Genomic DNA, 23,528 nt, shown 5'->3' on the forward strand with positions numbered 1-23,528 from the left:
AGTTTGAGTGGTTTCTAGTGAGCCTGTCTGACCCCAAACCCTTACTGAAACACTGGAGAGAGCAACAGCTTTCCATGAGGGCTAAAAGAGGTGGTGATTAAATACCCCTTTACTCAATGGTAGCTGACCAAAGAGATGACCCAAATTATGGGCTAATGTGATGGTCAGGGCACATAGTGTGGGGGTCTTAATGCAAATGTTTGATGGCATACTCTGGGGCTGTAAGTCAGAGGTAAAAAGATGACAAGAAATCCTTCAAGAAGCTAGACCCTGGAAACAGCAAGTAGAGCAAACCATGGCATGGCCTCAGGAGAAGGCTACAGAAGCAGACAACCTCCTTGACAGCATTCTGGCTGAAAAAAGAGGTGTCAGATTTTGGGTAAGGAAAATGCTTCCGTGTTCATGGCATCTAAATAAAAAGAGTTGCTTCAGAGAAATATCTCATCATATACCGATAAAAGGCATGGCGAGTGAGATCATTTGCAGCAAATACAAGTACAGAAGCTGCACGAATCAATCAAGGAGATATCCAGCTAGCAAGGTAATAAAGTCTGTCTGAAGTTATCACCACACCACAGCCTCACCTAGGGCTCTTAATCATGCTTTAGCCCCAAATTGCCTATTATTCGTGTACAAAATCCTCAGAAATGTGACTTGAGCTCTTAGGTTCTCCATGGCTGAGGATACGGCTTAAAGCTGTTGGGCTGCCTCAACTAACTGACTTTGAAGTGGGGAAACATCTCCTGTCCATATGGCAGACTTTGTGCAGTGATCAGTGGGGAAAAGTGGGTAACGCTGACTGTGATTCATCTCAGCTCTCAAACTCCTACCTTGGGATGCATGAATCAGCCTCTGGAAGGGCTTGTTCCTTTCTCCTCTTCATACCAAGAGCCCTCGGGTACTCAGCTCTAGTGTACAACTAACCTTTGCTAACATGCAGACCTCTCGGTCAAGCGAGGCAACTCCCGCTGGAGCTTGGCTGGCAGCGGCCAGGAGGCCTTCATGAATCTGCTGGAGAGCATGCAACACACAGGGGTGCTCTCTCATTCTCATGGACAGCTTTCACCCCGTCCTGTACATTTTCTGCTCTCTGCCTATCTAGTCTTCTGAGACATACACAGGCCTGTTTTGTTTTCATAAGCACAAACCACTTTTATTCCAAAACCAATTTACCTTTTATTTATGGGAATCTGCATGGAATTGCACTAGATAAATGTGGTCTTAATTGCCCTCGCAGGCAGTACAAATGTTTATTCTTTGTTTGTTTTGATTTTCTGGTGGGTTTTTTTTCCCATACAGCTATATTAAGGAGAAATATTAAGCCTACACGATGTATGCAAACACATTTTGCTCTTTGAGCAAGAAGAATTAGAGTTGGGTGACATACTGCAATTCATCAAAAGGTCTGACACTGTGTTATGAAAGGATACTTTTCTGTATTTTGAAAAACCTTTTTCCCAACAAACATTCAAGTGCATTGTTTGATCAAGCAATAACAACACTTTAATCTACCTTGTGTACTTTCTTCAAAATAAGAGGTCAAAGAATAATGGTTCTCTCTGTTTTTAAAAGGAATCCTTTTAGAAATGCTTTTAGAGGCAAAGATCTGGTGCCAGGATTTTTCTTACTTGCAGAACTTAGCATTTTGCTGGAATAGAAATCATCTCCTTGAAGTCCAAGATGACAGATAATGGGACTTATTCTTTTAGCGTCACAGATACGCATCCCACACAAATGTACTCTTCCCCTGTCCTTCAGCAGAATCAGACAATCTTATTCTTGAATCAAGGTCTGCTGAAGTTACTCTGATACTCTCTGCTGATTTCAGTCAGCTCTGGAGTAGACCTCCAGAGGATAAAGGAAGAAGTATCGGACTGTGACTATTTATTTGCATCTTCATCCTCCATCGACTCAATGTGAAGTGAAGGAGACTTGGCACATGGTGCCAGGAACTCAGCACCCTATAAAGAGTGACAGAAACAAGCTGGGAGATGGGTAAGACACAGGTGTAGAGCAGCCCAGGCACTGAGGAGTTCACCAAATTCTCATCAACCTCACTCACAGCTCAAGGACAACATGTTCATGTGGGAGGAGACCTTGATCAAACTGGTATGGGATTCTCCTATTCCTCACCTACAGGTTCAGCTGCTGAATGCGATTGCCACAAAATATTACTGATCTCAAGCACTGATTTAGGAGCGCCTCAAAAACTTGGATGTTTCTATCAATAGCAAACAACCATGATCCTACATTTCTTTCTTATAAAAAATAAAATTAATGCTGGGATTCATTTCTCCCAGATTTATCCACTGAAAAGAAGAGTGCCTATTCTAACCTAGTTCACCTGGGCTCCTTCTATTGCTACCAGGCAGCAATGGTTACCTCCACAGTCCATCCCACCCATCTTTCATACCTCCCTCCCAGGAATGTAAAGTACTAGTTAAGACTTTTGGAGAGGCAACACTGGGTAATGTAAATGTCTCCTACAATGACATGGGTATTGCGCTATGCTTGATCAGGATTTCATTTACTGTAGGCTGTTAGCCTCAAAACTGCATAGCATAATTCTTTTCTCTCTTGGCTGTTCCTTTGAAAAAGATGAGGTGCCTGGCAAGTTTTCATATTCATTTAAAAATCTAGAATGCAGCCAGATAGCACAACAGTCAATCATGACTGTTTTTATCAGGACCTCATCTGTTTCAAGATGTCAGTAGAAGTCCTGCTTAACCAAGCAGGGCAGAAGTTGCCTAATGCATTTCCCCCCTCCCTCTGGCTATTATGTTTCGTCAAAAGTTCCTGTATTTCATCTATAGTTTAGGAACAACATTTGCTGGAAGTTAGAAAAGTGAAAGCTGAAATTGGAAAGTTAAATTCAAGAACAAGTTAATAAGGATAATTAGGCAATAGTGTAGATAGGACACCATTTGTCTGAATCAAAAGCTCTGGATATGTATGGCCACGTTAGATAAGGTAACAGTGGGAATGATATAATAAGGAATTCTGTAAGGGTAAGGGGTCAAAGTGGAGAGCCAAGATGATCTTTTTCTACCTGTGATTTTTAAGTATGCCTAACGACACAGGATTTTTAAAGGAGATGAGATGAGGGAAAAAGGATCTTTCAAGTTTGCCCATTTGGCAGACATTAATTCAGCTGAGCTAAGCAACCTGTAAATGGAACTGACAAATGGTATTATCCCAGGCGCTAAGTTTTTTTCTCTTTTATCTTTAATGAACAGAAGAAGGACCTGAATTTTTTCCCACAGAAGACCACATCTGGGGATTTGCCAGAAAATTCAGGGTCACTGATTTGTTTAAGCCAGAGCAAAATAGAGCTACCTTCATTTTTAATAAGTAAGACCTGCACAGAGCACAGCCCCAGCATGCCATGCTGAGCTGCTGCATGCAGCAACCACAGGCATGGCTGGTCATCCTGAGGGGATGCAGCCATGTCTTAAACATGTGTGAGGCTGCAGAACTCAGTGGTACAAGCATGCTGGGACCATCAAACATCAGCCTTGGCTGATCCAAAAACTGTTCTCACGCAAAAAGTTGTTCTTTAAAATGAAACCTGACTCTGCAAAATGATTTTTCTCTTTGTATCTTTTAATAATGATGAGCACCATCCTTTTTTTTGCAAATGGAAGACCATAATTCTACATTCTATGCAGCATTTTAGGTAAATTTCCATCCCTTCCTTTCTATGGAATACAAACTTCTGGAAAGACCAAGTGGAGATAAACTAAATAAGTACCGTAAATAATTTTATGAAGCCAAAGGTAATTAAAAAGCAAGTTCCAAGGCAAAAGTACCAATGCACTCCAATGTTTGTGAACCTCAAACTAATTTGCTCCTTGTTGATGCTGATGCTGCGCATTGCCATTCTGAGATGGCCTCGCCTGTCTCCCTGATGTTATTGATTGGAGAAGGTGCAGAGATGAGAAGCGGGGTCAGCATTTTGCATTTTAAGGTCACTTTTAACAAGTGAGCCCATATCTACCATACCAAGCTATCCTAGAGCATCTTACGATAACAAACAAGTCCTCTTCAGTGACTTTCAGGCATGGGGCAGTTGACGTTTTACTAAAGACTGGGAAGAGTTTGGTTGTGCAGGATCTCCACGTCCCTCTTCTAGCCCATCCCCAAGGGTCTGTCATGGCCGGCTCTGCCCTGCTGAGGAACCTGCCTCTCCTCTGCAGCCTTGTGCTGCTGGGGGCTGCAGCCCCTTCCTGCTAGCTGGCCACGCCAAGCGTGTTGGGAAAAGGAGAGCATCCAGCCACCATCCGGAGCTGATTTCAGAGCTCATAAAGCTTCCCCACATGTGCAGGGTCTGGGTAATCACATGTAACCCTTTATGCAGGTAGCGCAAAGCAGCAGGCAGTTGGTAAAGCTCAATAGCACCCAAGGAAACCCAGTTTATTTCTATTTCAATTAGTTTATAAGAGCACTTGCATTTTGGAAACTTCATAAATGATGAAGTAATTTGCATTTAACTCAGTTATTATGTTGTGGGATTCGCCAGAGCTCTTCGATTCAAGTTGCAAACTGTGTTTTCCAAAACAGCCAGGGACAGCCTGCGTGTTAGTCACCAGTCTATCTCACGGCTGCCTGGACCTGGCTGGAAAAGGAGGGAGACCTGCACACAGCCCCGGCTCACTGGCTCCATCGGGCAGCTCCTTGGGACCAGCAGGAATTGCAAAGTCTGTCAAGACGATAAGGTGGATTGAAAACTGGGTGAATGACCAGGCCAGTTGTAGGGAAGTGACTAGTGGTGTACCCCAGGGGTCGGTACTGGGGCCAATACTGTATTACGTCTTCATTAATGACCTGGATGATGGCAAAGTGTGCACCCTCGGCAAGTTCACAGAAAATATGAAACTAGGAGGAGTGTCTGGTACACCCCAGGGGTGTGGTGGCATTCAGAGGGACCTGCACAGGCTGGACAAATGGGCTAACAGGAACCTCACGAAGGTTGAGGAGACAAGTGTTACCTTACTTTGTCTTTAACTAAAAACTATGATGATCTCTGTCTTTGCTGTATCAAGATTGTGCACAGAGTAAGTTCTGGGATCATTTTGTTTTAGGGAATTTTGGTAAGACATCCACAATAGTATTATATCAACATGTACATACGATAATGATGATAAGGTAACCATGGCAATGATGATAAGACAGAACTGATTCCAACATACACATGTAAGCCATAGAGGAGAGATCCATGAACATACACAGTTTAAGAAAATGAGTATGTCAGGTACACATGCTCAGGTCTAAAAGCCACTTATGCAAAGGGTAGTTGCTTTCCCCATGAGAGTATCATCTACCCTCTTGTTCCATTTTTTCTTGCTAGATAGGTGAAATGGTGGACCTGGAGGAGATAATAGGCTGTTAGTTAGTTTGGCTTATGAGGGTGTTATCTTTATTTTAGCAATAGAGTGAGTTAAAGCTGCATTTGGCTTCTGGACCAGCCATACAAATATCACAGTAGTAATTTCCATGTGATTGGACAGGTGAAGCAAGTACAGGACAAAATGTCTGAGCATTTCTACTTTTACCTGAGAGTATACCTGAAGTCAGACCCAGACGTGCTTTGAAAATTATGGACAGCAGTTTGTGGCTGGGAAGCCTGTATTATCACCAGAAGTTGACCGTGAAGCGGCAGGTCTGATGGTAGAGCCATGTGCTGTGCTGGCCAGGCGCACACACAGCCTCCTACTTGTGCAACCCCAGGAGCCCAGCCAGGCTTCGCAGCTACATTGCTGAGTCCCAGTCTCTCAGTCGTACGCACAGCACGCCATCATCCAGCTATGACAGTGATCTCATACAGGTGAAGAGAAGCAGGTAAAGAATAGGAGCCCATCAGTGAGGGTCTTCAGGGATGAAGAACAGTAGTTCTTCAAGCACTGAGAGGCCTATAAACCTAATGTAGAGAAAACTCCCATTGATTTTAGCAAGGATTTTCCTGTGTTGAACTTACAGTATTCAGCCCACTGCAATGCATTTCATAAGCTTTTGATTGCAAAAATGGTCCACAGGTCCAACAAGCTTGGATTAAAGTTGTTAAAGACATTGAAGTCTCCACTCCTCTGTGTTTCAGGTTTGCAGCTTCATGGCAGTATCAACTGTTGATGGTCTTTTCCTCTTTGAAACAGAAAAGGAAAAATACAAATTTGCAATACTACAAATCTGGTTTGTGTAAGTCCTTGGGCCAAAGCCATCTCCGATGTAACTCTGTTGCCTTGAGTCGTATGTGTTTTCTTCCTGCATTTCACTCCAGAGATGTAGTCACTGCAAGCAGTAAGATGATTTGGTGAGAATGATTGCAGAGATTATCACAAACAGATCCTGATCTCTAATCTAATCAAAATCTCTGTCTAATATCCTAAGCATTAAGTCCAAGTTCAAAGCGCTGTGCACTAAATTATGTACTTGGCATCTCTTGGACCAGGCAGCAGAAGCAGGAGATGAATGCATAAACCAGGAAATGGATCATGGCCAATTAGCAGTGCAGAAACTGTGGCGGGTCATTTCCAAAATAACAAATGAACCTGGCAGGCTGGCATGTCTTTGTGCAGTGACCTGAGTCAGGCAAGTGTTGAAGACCTTATTCCAGAGCTGTGGGTGGCTGTGCAGCCCAATCTGCGTGGGCTGCTTTTGGTGCTGCAAGACGGGCTTAGGAGGCTGTGCTAGTCTCCAAGCACAGTGCAGCTGGGCGAGTGGAAGAACAAGAGAAACTTGACATATAAGTCAAACTTGTCACTGCAAGACATTTACAAATCATCTGAACTATGATCCCCATTACTCAGAGCCTGCCTCTGTCCAAGCGGGGTATCTATCCAGCAGGGAGGAGGGGTGGAAAGGCAAAGCTCAGATTTCAGCCAATTCCTTTCCCTGATTTTTTTCCTCAGTTATCAAGAGGGAAAAAAAGGATTTCATGAGCTGGGAACATCTAGCCAGTTAAAGGTCCATGAGCCCAGCTAAGCTCAGAGCCTACCAGGCCAGGCAAAATACAAACAAACCATACAAGATACTCCCTGCTGCAACGGGGATGCAGCATAAAGAAGCAAAAGGGCAGAAGGGGAAACAGAGGCAGAGCAAGATGACAGGGTTTGCCTTTGACCGCAGGGGTGAGTGCTACCTCCCAGGAGGAGAATGGTGAGGCAGCATGATGCTTCCAGCTCACAGCTGTTCTGGTGGGCACCCGCTGGTTGGTAAGGGCAGGCACCCTGACGTACAGAGAGAAGAATCTGTTCTGATGTAAAAGAATCCTAGTAACAATAATACTAGGGTTTTAATGTTTAAAGATGTTACTGTTAAACGAGAATGATCAAATTAGTCCATTGTAACTTTAAGGCAACGTGAAATAGAATAAAAGATGAAGGGACCAGAAGCTCTTTTTTGTGACACAAGAGGGCACATACGAGAGAGGCAAAAAGAGTAAAAGAGAAGAGAACAGGGAATAAAGACACTTGAAAAGCTTTTCCTCACAGCTTTTGTTTAAAAGAGCTATGTGTTCATATGTACTTAATCTCTCTCTCTTGTTTTCCAGGCAAAGAACAGGTGGGAACTCAAAAGAATTGGCTACTTAAGTCCCATTATATTTGTTTTCTGTTTTGAAACTTTCCTAGTTTTGTTATGTGCCACAACAGCATTTGAAAACCCTTTCAGTGACCTCTTGCATCAGCTGTGCTTTAGATTTCTTTCCATCATCAAGGCCTTCAGCAAATAGTCTCCTCCACAGAAACACTTGGGGGCTGGGAATTAAAAACTTTGATTTCTAGAAGGCAATACATGAATTGATGAGTTATATGTGGAAATGAAGACAAAGGCAACCTTCTTGCAAAAAAGGGGGTTGGAATTGCAGCCTGGAATTAGGCTGTATAACACGTATTCCTGACATCAGACCAGTTTTACTCATTCTTCTTTCTGTGCTTGTTATTGAGGCTATTACAGAGACACATGTTGACAGCTCATCTTAGGAAAAGAAACACCTCAGCTCTGCAGACAACCACCCTCAGAATGGGGTGTGTGGCTGCATAATCTATACTAATCCTAGGGCAGAAAACTGCATCTGCTTGGACAGACAAGCAGAAAAATCTTCAATATTGTTCTCTAGTTCTTCAAGTCTTCAGTAAGAAACCACACCAGGACTAGCTATGCTGGATTGTGCTGACTTGTTGAGCATTTTTGTGTTGCGATTGAAGCTGTGCAGAAAATAGAAATTCTGTTTAATGTAAATTTTCAAGGTCTTGATGTCAGTTTTCACCATGCTTAGGCATGAAACCCTTTTGCTTCAAAATTCTTCAAGAAAACTTTTTGAAGATTCATTTTAGGTTTCTCAAAATACATTTCAGCAATGACACTTCATTTTGATTTTATTTCTCAGATATGTTGTTACATTATAAAATAGAATACAAAATTAAACAATTCAGAGGAAGAAAATACTTTTAAAACAAGAAAACCTGGTGTTTAATTCCAAAAATGTCAAAACAGGATAGTCTGGTATCAGAGCTACTTTTGCTGTTCAGATTGAAATTTGGCAAAATTGGCATGGTTATATAATGGAAAGTGGTACCACTAGTGTTTTCCTGTCAAGCCCTCATGGACAGCTACTTAAAGGAGTACAAATTATTAACTATTTATCAATACTAACTTTTTCCTTGTTGTACAACAAGGTTTATCAAATAAGTAATGTAACTGGCTCAATTACATACTTTTAAGGGAAAACATTACCTTTTTTAAAACAAAATCTTATATTGCTTACAAAAGAAATTTTCTTACAGAAATACCTTTTAGAAATGGCACTAAAAGCCACAAAAGATAGGGGAAGGACCAAAAATACCTGATTGTATCAAACAATCAGACAATTTATTTAAAAAACACACAAATTCTATAGGAGACTGTACCATTCTGTAATAGGGTCATAACGCTATCAGAGCCTATGGTACAATAGGGAAGCGACACTGTCACATTACCAGCCTCTGACATGATAGCTGCATAGATACTGTGAACAGAAGGTTTAGGAGGCTAAAAACCCCAAGAGTTCAAAAAATGTATGCACAAAACCAAAAAGTAGCCCTTTACTCAGTAGACCTAAGATACTGTTGCTTATGACCCGTGAACTTACAGCCACAAAAGAAGTCTGGGATCTGTAGAGAAAGAAGCTTTCTGAATTTGAGATGGTCATGAACTGGAACTATACAAAGGCATTGAACTCCAGAATAATACAAACACTGGGGAAAACAGGATATTCAGTAAGTCAAGAGCAACAGGAGGGAATATTAGAAGTTGGGAGGCATCACCCTAGGAATGAGGTCTGGGGCAGCCTTCCAAAGGAGTGGGTTGACTAAAGGGCTGTGTTAACTCATAGGCTGGATGAACAGAAACAGGAATAGGTGCGATAGTGCAAAATGTGAGTTCATGCACTTAAAAAACCCAGCTGTGAGTTTAAGTTTGCTAATTGGAAATGACAGAGAAGTAAGAGCTGGGTGGACTCATTTAACCATAGCTATGACATTGCCACAGGTAGGACAGGCCAACTGAGGTGTTTCCATTAGATACATTAAAGTGTTAATAGCACGGTACAAACTCTGTTATGGAGACTTCATCTGGACTTGTGCACACAGCTGTAATTATTCATGTTCCAGAAGGCAGCTTAAAACTAGACCAGGCAAAGGAAGAGCTGTTAGGATGATCCAGGCAGTGGAAACAACTTTGCAAGTGAAGTCTAAGAGAAGTTATGTTTCTGCTGTAATGAACCATAAATTCAGGTACTTACAGTTATGAAAATATGGTGTTTTCCTGAAAAGATTATCCTGCAAGGAAGTGGCATAAATCAGCCCATGTAAAACCCCATGCCTGGGACAGCTTGCTAAAAGCTAATCCAGGTGTTTTTACACTGGCCTTTGTCAGCCAGCTTGTGGAAGAGTTTGGCATGTGTAAGCTCAGAAAGCAAATGCTGAGACGGGATCTGATTGCCATCCATAAATATGCTGAAAGAGGGAAGGGGGAAGCAATAGAGAGTAAAAGGACCTAATGAAGCTCAAGGACTACGTTGGCACCTGGACAAGTGGTAAAAACTGGCCATGAGCAAATTCAGACTGGAAATCTGAAGAAGGATTTTAACCATCCAAGCAGGATAGCTGGAGAATGGTCTTCTTGTAGAAAAAGCAGGAGCAGAAAACTTAATTGATTTTACAGTTTCATCAAACTGGAGCTCAATTAATATTTTAAAGGGATTTCATGGCACAGCTGTTTGAAATAATAGAGATCTGGATTCAGTGATCCAGAAGATTGCTTCTAATCCTATTTTACTAAAATACAGCTGTAAATACACCCAGAAAACATGAAAGCCCACCAAAAAAAATCGTCTGAAAAAACCATAATGGGTAAAATAAAAAATAGGTACAAAGGGCAACATCATGGTCCCAGGAGAAAGGAGAATCTGAACTGGAAAGCAAAAGATGCGTAAGGAAGGGAGAAAGCACTAGACAACGCAACAGAGTCATCTAGTAAAAAAAAAACATTGTTGGTATCAGAAACATCGTGATTTAGTGTCCTTATTAATAATCTATAGGGAATGTGAGCTGCACACAAAGGGCTCTCACAGATGACCCTGGCTTGGGAGGAACTGAAAGGTACGTCAGGACATGGAAATAACACAAACTGACCTACTGAGTCTGGGGACATTACTAGAGAAAATAACAAGATGAGTTCCCACTTGTAAGCATGAAAACATACCTGAGACAAAATCCTCCAAAACACTTGTAGTCAATGGCAAACTGCTAGCAGGAATACTGAAACACTTTGCAATGTGAGTGGGTGGCCAATTGAACATAAGTGCATATTACAGTTTGGCTGCAAAAATGCTGATGCAATTTTAGGGTGCAGTTCCCTTGATATTTGAATCAAAGGCAATAGAGATCTATTTTCTACATCATTTTAATGCAAATGTATCTGGAATAATACACTCAGTTGGAGGAGTTGCTGTGCATGGGCAAATAGGAACAAGGAGGGTGGAAAACAATAAAAATTACCAGGAATCTAGACAGGCTGTCTTACAAAGCAGATTTAAAAGCTCTGTGTGTATGAACAGTAAAGGTCCTTTCAACCCTGTTTTTCTGTGACTCCATGCTAAGCAGATAGGAACTCAAAAGACACGAATGCCAAAGGGGAGGAAACAATTTAGCCTGCTACATAGACATAGAAGTGCCAAATGGGGTGAAATTAGCAATGTGAAACCACAGGCTGACTAGCAGGAAAATCTTTCAAGATGTATCCAGCTATAGAAAAGCTGCTGGGGGACCTGGTGGAAGCCTGGTCACTCAAGATTTTTACAACAAGGCTGGACAAAACACTAGAAAATGTACCGTAGGGAGCAATTCTCTGCTGGCAAAGAGCAGTGGAGCAGATGATCTAATAGGCTTCTTGCATCTCTAACCTCTACAGTTCTATGATTTCTTACTGTAAAGCACAATATTTCAAGAGGAAAAAGAAATAAATTGAAGGCAAAATATTAGATGGGTAAAAAAACATTAAAAAGCTGGAGAATGAATGGAGTTCTGTCCTCTTGCCTTTCTGTATTTAAAGGAGTTGCTTCTGGCACATTGTTTTCTTGTCAGAGGCACTTCATTTTCTCTTTCGCTCACTTACCGTTTTCTCTCTCGCTACAAAAGCAGAAATAGCCACTTGGGACTGCTGATGTCTTTCTGAGGAAGGATGCTGCTCTCATGCTGTGGAACAGCATCAAGGCTTCGGTCAGTCAAAACATAAAAACCTCATTGTTTTCTTTGGGAACGGATTTCTTTTTAAAGCAAGCCCCAAGCAAGTACATGCATCATGGTATATGCACTGGCATATCAGCCCTGCTCCCTTCCCGCATTGCTTTCACCCCCATTCCAGTACAGACTCTCATTTTACCACTTTGTTCACCTCCTTCTCGCACAGGTACCCTGCTCTTTGGCACATGCTGCCTCCTGCAGCCAAAATACCTTTTCCCAAGCTGGTCCAGTGGCCTTTGGCTCTTTGATCTGCATTCAGGCATTTATCGAGAACCTACTTTTTTCTTAGCAAAGGACTAATTAGCTGAGTAAGGTCAGGCCATTTATAGACTCGCAGGGTGTTGTAGGTTGGAAAGGACCTTTGAATATCCTCTGGTCCAAGCCCCTGACAGGCCGACTTCAAAGCTAAAGCAGGTTGCTCAGGGCCTTGTGTAGTTGGGACAATTTTTTGACCAAAATTTTAGCTGCATCTCCAAGGATGGGGATTTGACAACTTCTCCAGGCTTTGCCAGTCTCATTGAGAAAATATTTTTCCCTTAATCCAGTCATAATTTCCCTTGCTGTGGTAAGGCCTCCCTATTCTTTCTCTTTGCTAGGCCAGGCAAACCTGCTCTGTCAGCCTCTTCTTGTACATTGTGTGCTCCAGCCCCTGACCATCATCATGGCCCTCCACTGAGGATAATAATAGAATGAGTTTGAATACCTGGAAAACAGTTACCAGTGGATTATTTTTTTCCCCCTCTTTAACTGTCTGTTTGCACTTTTATTATAAGTTCTAGGAAACTTACTATAAACTCTGAAAAAAAACCCTCTGGCTTTTTCATGTTTGCAAGAGGGTCTTCCAGAAGCATCTAACACATTGGGAAGAAATAAACTAATATTAATGGTGTTTCTCTGTGTGTACACAAGGCTGATTTTCATGGAAGCTGAGCATTCACAAGTCCATACTACCTTCAGGGAGGATTGTGTGCCAACAGCATGTCCAGAAAACAGGGATAGTAGTTGCGCATTCAGACTCATCCCATTCATCATTAGTGGGAATCGTGAGACCTCCAGTGACTTTGAAATCTTGATCAGTATATACATCCTGATGACAGGCAAATGCGCTTTCAAAGGGAATAATATACTGATTTTCAGAAGTCATGGCAGCTTTGACATACAAACATGTCAGATAGATAGATACGTAACATAAGAATAAGCGCCGCTGCCCTGGGGTGCTTTTACACAGCACACGGTCCCCCTCAAACACCAGGGCAGCGTCCTCAAGATCAACAGGGATAGTGAAACCTTCAGGCACTCTTTCAAAATGCTGGGCAGGGGCTTTCTTTGCCGAGGTTTGGTTGTTGGGGATTTTTGGAGAGAAGGAGCAGGAGGGGTGGTAAGTATGAGAGGGTGGTTTGTAATCGTGCATGGCAGAAAGGGTTTCCCAAAGTGGAAGCTTTAGCAACACTTCCTAGAGACAGACTCATAATATTACTCCCTCAAAAACCACTTTTAGATAGCGATAATCAACTAACTGTGGTTTTGGTCATGATGATACCTTTAAATTGTGTGGGTCTTTTATACAGGGAAGTACTTTTTCTATTTCTTGTGCAAATTGCACTTATGTTCCGTGTATAGACAAGAACTACTTTATCTGTCAACAAACTGCAGCCAGCTTCATCTGAGTAGCTGTGATTTACCATAGAGCAAGGTTGCACTCACACAGTGAGAAGGGACCTATTCAGCCTAGCAACATTATCAGGATCTTAGAGCTTCTGCCTTAAATTGCCAAGCACATGCTGGGATGGTTAGCCTGTCAGGACCAGCGAGTTCCTAGAAAAATGTCCTCCAGCACATGGCTAGTTTTCAGAAGATAAGCAAACCCAGTAGACGTGCTGTCAAGTAGCAGGAGGTCTGAGGATGCTTTGGGGCCCAGTTTTGTTTTTCTTCCCTTTGCCAGGGGTCAGTCCTTCCTGACCTACTTCAGTCCTTTAACAGCCTGACATCTGGAGCTGGTCCCAGCCCCACTTCAGCTCAGGACATGATACAAAAGAGGATTAAATCAAGCTGAACCCTGAAGTTGCCTACAGAAGCCCTGAGCACAGGCTGTGGAAGAGTGGGGCCTTTTTGGTGTCACACTTGTGGTCAAAGAGGTGCCTGGAGTGTCTGAAGGAGGGGGATCTGCCTGAAATGGCTGCCTTACAAGACATGGGGGAAAAGAGATTCCTATTTACCTCAGAAAACTACTGGCAGCACATACAGATTTGTCACGGTTTGTGATATTAATGATAGCAATGGGATGTGGGACTTTTAGATTTTACATCTCAGCTTCACATCAGCACCTTGCTAATAGCTCACTGCTCACAAAACAACAGGTTCAGTTCCAGCTGGGGGGGGGCGATGTTCTCACCTGTTTTTCGCTACCTAAAGATCTGCTGTATGCTCTGATCTCGTCATTTGCCTTCCCTTTAGAGTCATGGAGAGAGACATGACTGGTGAGTTATCCCATCCTGTCTTGGAGGACTCCGGGGTTGGGTGGGACGTCACACACTGGGGACAGCAACGCTCATTGATCTGCAAGCAAAGGTGGCAGGTGCTTGAAATAGACTGTGAAAGTGGCTTTTCTCAGGCAATTTGGGAATCTGCTTTTGTGCTCAGCTAAGGCACTTTATGTCAGTGAGGGAAGATGTGAACCATGTCTTCACTCGCAAGTTTGCCCACTGTCTTTAGAAATTACAAGGGGGTATCTGGTATTTTTTGTCTAGGCATGCCAGCGCCTGAATGCCCTTGTTTGCATAGAGTAATCACAGGGATATGAAAAATCAATATAAGCCAGGAAGTTAGAAACACTTACTTGCAAACCCCTCTTCAGTCAAAATTGAAAAGGAAATGTACTGAGCTCCGTCTGACTTTTAAAAGCCTCATTTCCCTCAGCAGGTCACTCCTGACAGGTGTGAATAGAACACCGTCCTGTTTAGTGACCATCCTGTAAAGGAAACTATAACACATGCAGTAGATGAACCCTGATTTTAAGTTTGACAATTACATGCATCCAAACCATCAGTCTTGTGATACAGCTCCAACCTCCCTCTTTACAAAACTAAGGCTCAGCCTTTTTGTGTTGCTCTGCGCACTGTACCATGGTTCTCTGCCGGCTACGTGGCCCTTGCGTTCCTACAGCCCCTGGGAAAAAACACAAATTTAAAACAAAGCAAACCATCCCCAAATTCAAATATATCATCTGGGGGATAAAAAGGAATATGCTGGTGACTCGTTATTCCATGCAGAGTGCCCATTACTTTTGTTGACTTCAAGGCTGTAGTCACTCACAGAGAACAGGATGATAGTATTTACATTGGGATTTCAAGGAAGACTGCTCTTATAAATTAGTAAAAGGCATGAGTCATCCCAGAGCAGTATTTGATCCAAGAGACGCAGTTATCAGCCCAGCATAACACTCTAGCATCTGTCCAAAACGCTGTGCACCCTCATTAGCACTCTATTCTTGGGAGTTAAGCAGGGTGAAGGTTGCAAAGAGGTGCTATTGTTATACCAGGAGTAATTCTTATGTTTTATTGATACCCAATAAACGGTGTGTTAGCCTGAAAGCAGAGAGAGACAGAGGGAGCGGGCTGGTGGAGATATCTGTTATATAACACTCAAACACAGGGAGTGGAACTGGCCAAATCCTTTTCAATTACTTTTTTTCAATAAGTGTCAGGTTTGGGGAGGAAGACCATCTGAGCAATTTAATAATTAATAAGAATGTATTCATCCCGCTGTACAGCTGGACACATCACCTATGAATAAATCCCCCAGATAATATGTTTGTAGATCTCCATAACATTTTTTTCATTCCACTTTTTTCACCTTTTGTTAATTTTATTTTGGTCTAGTCTCAACTGCCCCAGAATTTTCCCAGAAATCAACCAGATGATAACCACTTGGGGGAAAGGGAACAAGTGCATGGACCTCGGGTCCCTGACCGTTTGGGAGCAGAAGAAGTGGCGTTTGCAATGATTAGGGCTTCTGGCAATGCAGGGAACCTGACTGGTGAGCCACTGAGATTAGGTGATGCTACAGGACTCCGTGAAAGACAGACAAATATGGGTGCTGTGCACAAGCTGGGAATTACTGTGGGTGTCAATTAACCTCGCAGATCACAGGGTTTATTAGGCTGAATTATTTATCCCAAGATAAAACACTGAAAGAAAGAAAGGCATCATTAAACAGCACAGCCTTGCACAGAGTTTAGGCAGTGAACCAAGTTTCCGAACAATTTAATTTATTAGGGACCTAAATTGTACTAGATTTTCAAATCAAGTGGAATAGAGGGAGGCAATGCATTTTATGTTCAGTGCCCAGAATGTAATAAGTGTGTTATTCCATTCATGCCATGTCTCAGCCTGAGTTATGAAGAGAAAGGGATGTTTCCTCTGTACGATAATTTTCCATTTTTTATTCATTTTCAAAAGCTGTCAAACAGTTGTCATGAAGGAAAAACGTTGCTAGTTTATCACTGAAGCTTGAAACCTGTTAAATGTGAATGTAAAGTGGAGCACTACATATAGTCCCAATACAATGGGAAGAAGCTTAACTGTTTGAAGTCTGTCTTTGTGGAGATTATATCCCGGCAGAAAAGGACAATAGGAGAGTTTTGCCTTGGGAAAAGAGAGACTGACAGGTCTGCATGTTTTTCCGCAATCAATATTGTAGACGGAGCTCTTCTTACACGGTGGGGTTCAATTAAAGAAAAAAACACGAGAATTGGGGGGAATTCCCTGAAGAGTTCAAATCCTTCCCCGGAGGAGAGAATGTTTTTTTCAAGAGGAGCTTGCATGAAAAATTCATACAGTGGATGGATACATTCATACAAAAAGAAATTTGATAAATAAATAATTGTCTTAATTCTTACTGCCTCACATAGCAATTGCACATCCATATTGACCACTTTAGTTTGCAAAACTAGTCCTTAGTGTAAACAAGTGTAAAATTAAACCATCCAGAAAAACAAAATAAGGCAAAAGGTCACACATGCTAACTGAAGCAAGTAGTTCATACTAAAGTCTCTCACAACATCCAGGAAATAAGAAACTGCCACATGCAGCCAAGAAGCTGGTACAGGGATGAACACAAAGAGACAGACAAAACACAGCATGAAAACGGGTGATAAGCAGAGATTTGCAGCCATCAGGAAGGAAAGAAGAGGAGGCAGCTGCAAAGACAGGAGGCCGGAAAAGATAGACGAATTGGGCTGGAAATATATACAGTTATGATAATGCTATGAAAGCGATTACATGAAGCTGCAATTAGCTAGCTGTACTTGACTGCTATTCAGTCATACTTGCATTTCTCTCCTCCTTTTTCCCAGTATTGACTGTATGGGGAAGACAGTTATCTTTGTTGGAGAAGAGTTATGTACACAACACTTGGGTTGGGCAAATAAAGTGCCAGCCTGGTCTATGGTCTCTGCATCTCCAGCCTGTGGAGAAATGCCAGGATCTCAGGAAAGCCCATCACCCAGCACAGCCTCCCTCTCCATTGCACTCTTCCACTAGGAAAACAAAATCAAAGAGGAATAAATGCAACGCTCTCTATCCTTCAGACTCAATGACATTTTTTCTAGCCGTTTCTGTGTCTTTGGTCCTTGTCATTTCCTCTCCCTCACCTTTTTTTTCATTTCTGCATGGTTGTTTTCTGTGTTGTCCCGCTTCATTTTCTTTCCTCGGCCAGTTCTTTCCTCTGATACCTGTGGCTCTGTGCACAGTCCTGGAAACCTCTCTGCGTCTTTCTCTGTCCGCCTGCTCCCTGTCCAGCCCCCTACCCATGCCCCCTGCCCCTGGCCCTGCTTCTGCTTCCACCAAAAGAAACTTTCCAGTGTATTTTGTTCACAATCCCTCTCTTCACAGTCATCTTCTCGGGTTGTGTGATTTTGTCTGTGCTAAGGAAAGCCCTAGGACACAAGGCTGAAATGGCCTTTTCTTCCTCTCCTTTTCCCTCACTCCGAAAGGGGCTCCCAAAGGCTTGCTCTGGGCGTTCCTATTGAACTGCTCCCCAGTGACAATGAGCTTGGCTTCCTAAGCAGACCAAACAGACAGGAGGAAAAGACACACCTCCCCTCCTCCCTCCTGGAACAGGAATCATCTTAGGAAAGCTTTTTGCTATTTTTTTAAAGACAAAACAGAACCAACTCCCCTTCAGCCTATGCTGCTACATAAGCCCATGCTCTGGTTTGACTCATGACTGGGTTAGTCACCCTCAAGTGAGGGAATATTAATGTGTAGTAGAAAACACTCATTTTTAAAGAGTAATCTAAAAACTAGAGCCTGATGGTTGTGTTTAGTAATAGTGTACATTCACACCACATTGCTTTATCCCAAACCATGGCCCTTACTACACTACATGTTTCACCACTGAAGAGCCCCTTTGGGAAGGAGGCTGTTGAGTAGGAGAGCTGCATGGTCACTGCAACGGTGAAGACAGGTTTCGGCAAGTAGGGCTTGGGCAAAGAGCTAGGTTTATGTCATATGCCCTGCATCTCTGGTTTATAAATTTGTAAAATTCAGCCTTGCAGTAAAAGGAAGAAACTCATGTGCCTGTGTATTTTTTAAGGTCTTGTCCAAAAGACCCTACTAGAGAAAACCCATTTAATCTACCTTAGAGGGATGAAGGGCTGAGTCAACCCTGCTAGGATTTGAACCTATCACTCCAGGGAGCCTAATTATTGCAAATGTGGTGCTTAGACCACTAAACCCTTCCCTCCTGCTCTAATCACCTCTCAAAGAGTCCCTTTTGATCCTAGAAGGTTACGCAGCACCTGTGATAAAGGCAAAGTATTTAACAAAGTCTCCGTAAGTGGAGTATATCATTATTCACATTACAGCAGGTTTAAAAGAGCTGGGCAAGGATGAGAACATTGTGCTGTAACAAAGATTACAGTAGCAGTGCTGTGAATTGCTTCTCAGCTCCAGTCTCTGTTTTCCTTCTGCTACACAATGGAAAAATGGAGCAAGAGGAGAGCTGAGCTAAATTGCACTTGCTCCTGCCGTGTTCCACCCCTAACCGCGTGTTTACTTGAAGGAGTTTTCATCTCACATAGCTCAGCCACAGGCTAGCGGGCTGCACGGCTGGAGGGTGACTTGTCCTCCTCTGTACCCACGCCAAGTGTCTCCAGGAGCCACGCGGTTGAGAATGTTCCTGTTACGGGTTTATACTCGGACGTCCGTGCTGCAGGAGCGCAGGAGGCTCTGTGTGCGGGCATTGGGGACGATGATGGGGAGGGCATAGGTGCTTGCCCGGCTGCAGGGTAGCAGCTGAAAAAATATCTGTAACAGGGACTGCTGACGACAGCTCCTTGAGTTTCTTTGCTTATCTCAGGATGTTGGTGGTATTTCTGCACAGTTTAGAAGGCAGAAGTGAAAGCTGATGAGAATCTCTTGTCTTATTATAACAAGGCTCCTGGTTGGAGGTGGAAGGAAAAGCAGGGCTGCAGAGTAAAAGGAAGCCATTTTTTTTCGAACTCTGAGCTTTAAAGAAAGCACATCCCGTGCTCCTCCTCAGAGATATCAGTGCAGCTAATAATTTTGCCTTTTATTCCCTGGGAGAAAGGGGAATTTTTGTCCCTCCCTTCCTCCTTCCATTACCTGAAGGGGATGCACGCCTTCTACTGACATGCAGATAGACTAAATCTGAAATGCTAATGGACTGGCAGTGTTTGCAGTGGGGTAAACAGTTTTCTGCTGGAAGGCTGGTTGGCAGGATACCGTCCTGCAGTCATTGAATCATTGCACTGAATCACAGCCATGTTGGCAGGATCCCATTCTGAGGAAGTTCACAGTACTGTCAAACACCTGCTGTTGCCATTGAATGATATTATGCAAGATCTGAAATTCTATTTATCGAGATCCCTATTTGATTTTTTTTTTCCCATCCTCTTCAGTCACCAGAGTCTCAAATGACTGCAGTAAAACCTATTCCCAAGAGCATTATACAATACTCAGCCTGATGCCAGGATACCAGTTCTTATAGGGTGAAAATCCACTCTTCTGACTTTGTGCTGATGCAGAGATGCCAAGATAGCACAGGATACAAAGACATACAAGCATACCTACAGTATGCACTCTGCAGGGTTACTCAGGTAAAACCAAACAAGCTTTGACTTGCAGAAGCCCAGCCACCCTTTTTTCCCTTGAAAGTCCTGGTTGTACAGCCTGGTGGGAGAGGGCACTACTATAAATAGGTTTTATCTCCTAGTCTTCTTAGACAGTGATTGTTTCAAGATAAAAGACTTCTTGAGACACCATGATGGGAAGCTTGGCTTACACACACCCACGAAGTGAAGAATACCAGGTTATGAGAGTTAGAGAGCAAGTATATTCTTCTCTCTAATAGCTTGTAAGATACAGTAATTTAAAGTGCCATTTCCCTGGCTTGCTCCATACCTTCTATCCTGCCATACAGTCCACTTCACGTTGATTTTTTCGGGTCCTTTCTCAAAAGCAGTAGTTCATATCTTAAGAAACCATCCTGAGCTCTAGCCTGCCTCATTGGCTTTACTCCCAGCCCAGCTGGCACCAGACACCGCTGGCACATCTCTGCCCTAGGGCAGCCCAAGCCCTCCCCGCTCTCCAGCCACCTGCATCGTGACCAGATCTGCTCCTTCTTTTTAATTCCATGGATCTGTCCTCCTCTTTCCTGCAATCGCCTAATTTTGGATATTCTACTCTGCAAACACAACTCACTGGCCGACTCTTCTCTCGACTGATGGATCTGTTCTCTGCACAGGAAAGGTCTTCCTGTCCAAACTAAAATATCTGTTTGGTTAGCAATTCATTAGGAGATGTCAGCAAGTTATGCCAGGCTGCAACAGAGCTCTTCCTGTCAAAGCCCAGCCTTTCCTGCTCATTCTTTCTTGAGCAATTGGATAACACTGTTACCTTGCATCAAGCTCACAGTCTGGGTGTGAGCTTCTCTTCAGCATCTCACATCCACCTCCTAACTTAAAATCTCACCTGTTTTTTTAAACAAAAGTAAAATCCAGACTTGCTTATCCAGTTACACAAACAAAACTCTCAACCAGGAGCTCATTATCTTGGGTCTCAGTTCTTGCAGCATCCTTTTCTTTAGCACTAACACAACCTTGCCTTGCTAGTATTCCTCTAGAGCACCGCTGCAAAGATCATTTTTGTAGCCTGTCTGTCTGCCCATGTCAGCTCTCATGGTGAATCCCTCCACTGGCTGCCCTTTCTCTTTTGTGTAAAGACCTTGCCTTTCCCCGTGCTGTCATCTTCTTTTCAACACTTAAAAGGTGATTTCTGTCTCCTGTTTGCCCGTGATTCTAGTCTCTGCTGCCCCCTTTGAATCTCAAACAAGTTCCTTTTCTTTCATACCTTGTTGTCCTCCATGATACCCCTTGGAGTTTCAAACAGCGTCTCCCCAAACAGGTGTAAAAACCACCTTATTGTTGTCCTTGAAATCCTTCCTCTACACTCGCCTTGTACAGGAGAGTTACAAAAGCCTTCCTAATAGTTAGGCTGGCAACAAGTTCTTCCTGATGATCAAGAGTCCCTCCCCAGCTGTTCATGTCTCCCTTCCTTCCTCTCACAAGTTAGCATCTCTTCAGCAGATTGTGACACAATAGGATTTAACAATAAAACAATATTTCAAAGAGGTATCTTTGAAAAAAACCAAACCAACCAATCAACAAAAAAACCCTGCAAAAAACTACAAGCCACAGACACAATTTTACACATGTATTTTAGAAGAGAGCCCCACAATTAGTTTGTATTTGTAGGAGGGAGAGGAGGGATGTGACTGAACCTGAACCTAGTTGCTGGGATATCAGCAACTAGGATATCAGCACTGCAGAACTGTGCCCAGAACCACTTGCTCCCCCTAGTCACGTGTGAAGCCTGTGGCACACGAGGGCTTGGACCCATCTCACAGATCCTCAGTGCCAAGCACTCAGGCATTAATCATCTGCAAACTTGCTGCACTGTCTTCAAGCTGATACAAGCTATTCACTTCTAAGCTAAGAGCTTGGAAACAATGGCTTTTAAAGCCAGGAAGCAAGATGGTAATTAACATGACCTGTCTATCACCCAGATTATTAAACTGCATTATAACTGTTTTGTTGCTGAAGATTAATTATGTAAATCTTCACAGGAGTCTCACACAACTGAAGGAGATATTAATGTTTGTTCATCAGCTCTGATTTCTTCTCTCAGCTACTTCCTAAAGGTTGTTTGAGTTCTAGTCTGCTATCAACATCACACAATTGCCATTAGCAATAGTCACAATGCTTTTTGCTGCAAGTAGCTAACATCTCTGCGTGCACGTGGTCAACTAGAGCTTTTAATGGTGTTTCAGGCAAACGCTGTCTGGATCTACAGACATGGCAGGTCAGGAGCTGCAGCTCTGGCTGAGGTTGCATCAACTATAACCTGCTCTTCATTCTATGACCATGAGTTGCCAGGTGATTAATGGAAAATATTGCTTTGTGAAGAATAAAAGACCCTGAATCTTTAAGGCTATTGGAACATTGCAAGATTTTTTGGACTACTTTTTCACTGTGTAACACAGATGCCATTTAGAAAAACAACTTTTAAGTCTAGCATGGACTTCTTAGAGCTTCTTATGTGCTGCTGGCAAGCAGAATCAGCTGAGAAGTATTCATTTTGCTAAAGGTTTCATGAAGTTTAATGCAATTACTTTCAGCATATCCAAAGCTAGGCTCAATAGAAAAATGTTTTGGCCAGAAGGTATTTTTTAAGCTCTAGCCCTAAGTCAATAAGGAGAACAAAAATGCCTCAGTTTTTAAGTTCTATATCCATAAACTGTTAGTCTAAACATCATTCACTAGAACTCCTTGAAAATGTTAAGGCAGGATTCTGGCCTCAGGGTTAGTGGGTCATGTATGTGACAAGTGGAACTCATCTCATTTAATGTTCGCTGCTCACCATGCAAAATCTGTGTACAAGCAAGTCACCCGAGAAACTCCGTGTGTTCGGGAGAGATACAGGCACTTTAAGGGTCTGATTTATCTCTGAAGCCTTAGGGTGAGATAAAATGTCTATTCCAGACCATTAGCCCTAAAGGAAATGGACATGTGTAGTTCAGATGTAGGTATTTACATTTGGTTAGAACAGCTGAGCTCTTCCAGTCATGGACTACCAGGAGAACGCCAGTGTTCCCAATGACCGTAAAGCCCGTATTTATACCTGCCTTCCAGCTGAGGCCTCTCTGTCAATAGCAAAGTGCTACCATGAGCCTGTGTTTTGGGGACGTGGTGGAAATGTGCTAATGTGTTCAAGCTCCAGCTTCAGTTTTTGCCACCGGCTTCTCCACTGCTCAAAGTCACAGGGTTTTGCAACCCGAGAGCCCTCCTGGACAGAAATGAAGCTGCAGGGGGAACACCCTATTACAAATGCACAGTAAATGCCATAGGATGAAAACAGCACTTCTGCTCATCTGGAGGGGAACTCAGCTACTTGCTGATGTTAGGAGACCAGGAAGTAAGAAGTTTAAACAGGGAGCAACTCTGCATTTTAAGTTACAAGGGAAGGTGAGCGTAGTTGGCCACACAGTTTCAGATTCAGGATTTCTCTTTTGTGCTCTAGACCTCACAGCCATATGACAGTCTATCTTTGCTGCAGAATCGAGATTTTTTAAAAACCCTCACTTTTGCTAGAGCTAAAACATGGGAAACTAATATGAGAAATCTGTGTCTTGTTGATCCCATAAGTCTCAGTTCATTGTTGACCCTGAATC

This window comes from Buteo buteo, chromosome 15, assembly GCF_964188355.1.
Source record: "Buteo buteo chromosome 15, bButBut1.hap1.1, whole genome shotgun sequence".
In the NCBI taxonomy this organism is placed as follows: domain Eukaryota; kingdom Metazoa; phylum Chordata; class Aves; order Accipitriformes; family Accipitridae; genus Buteo; species Buteo buteo.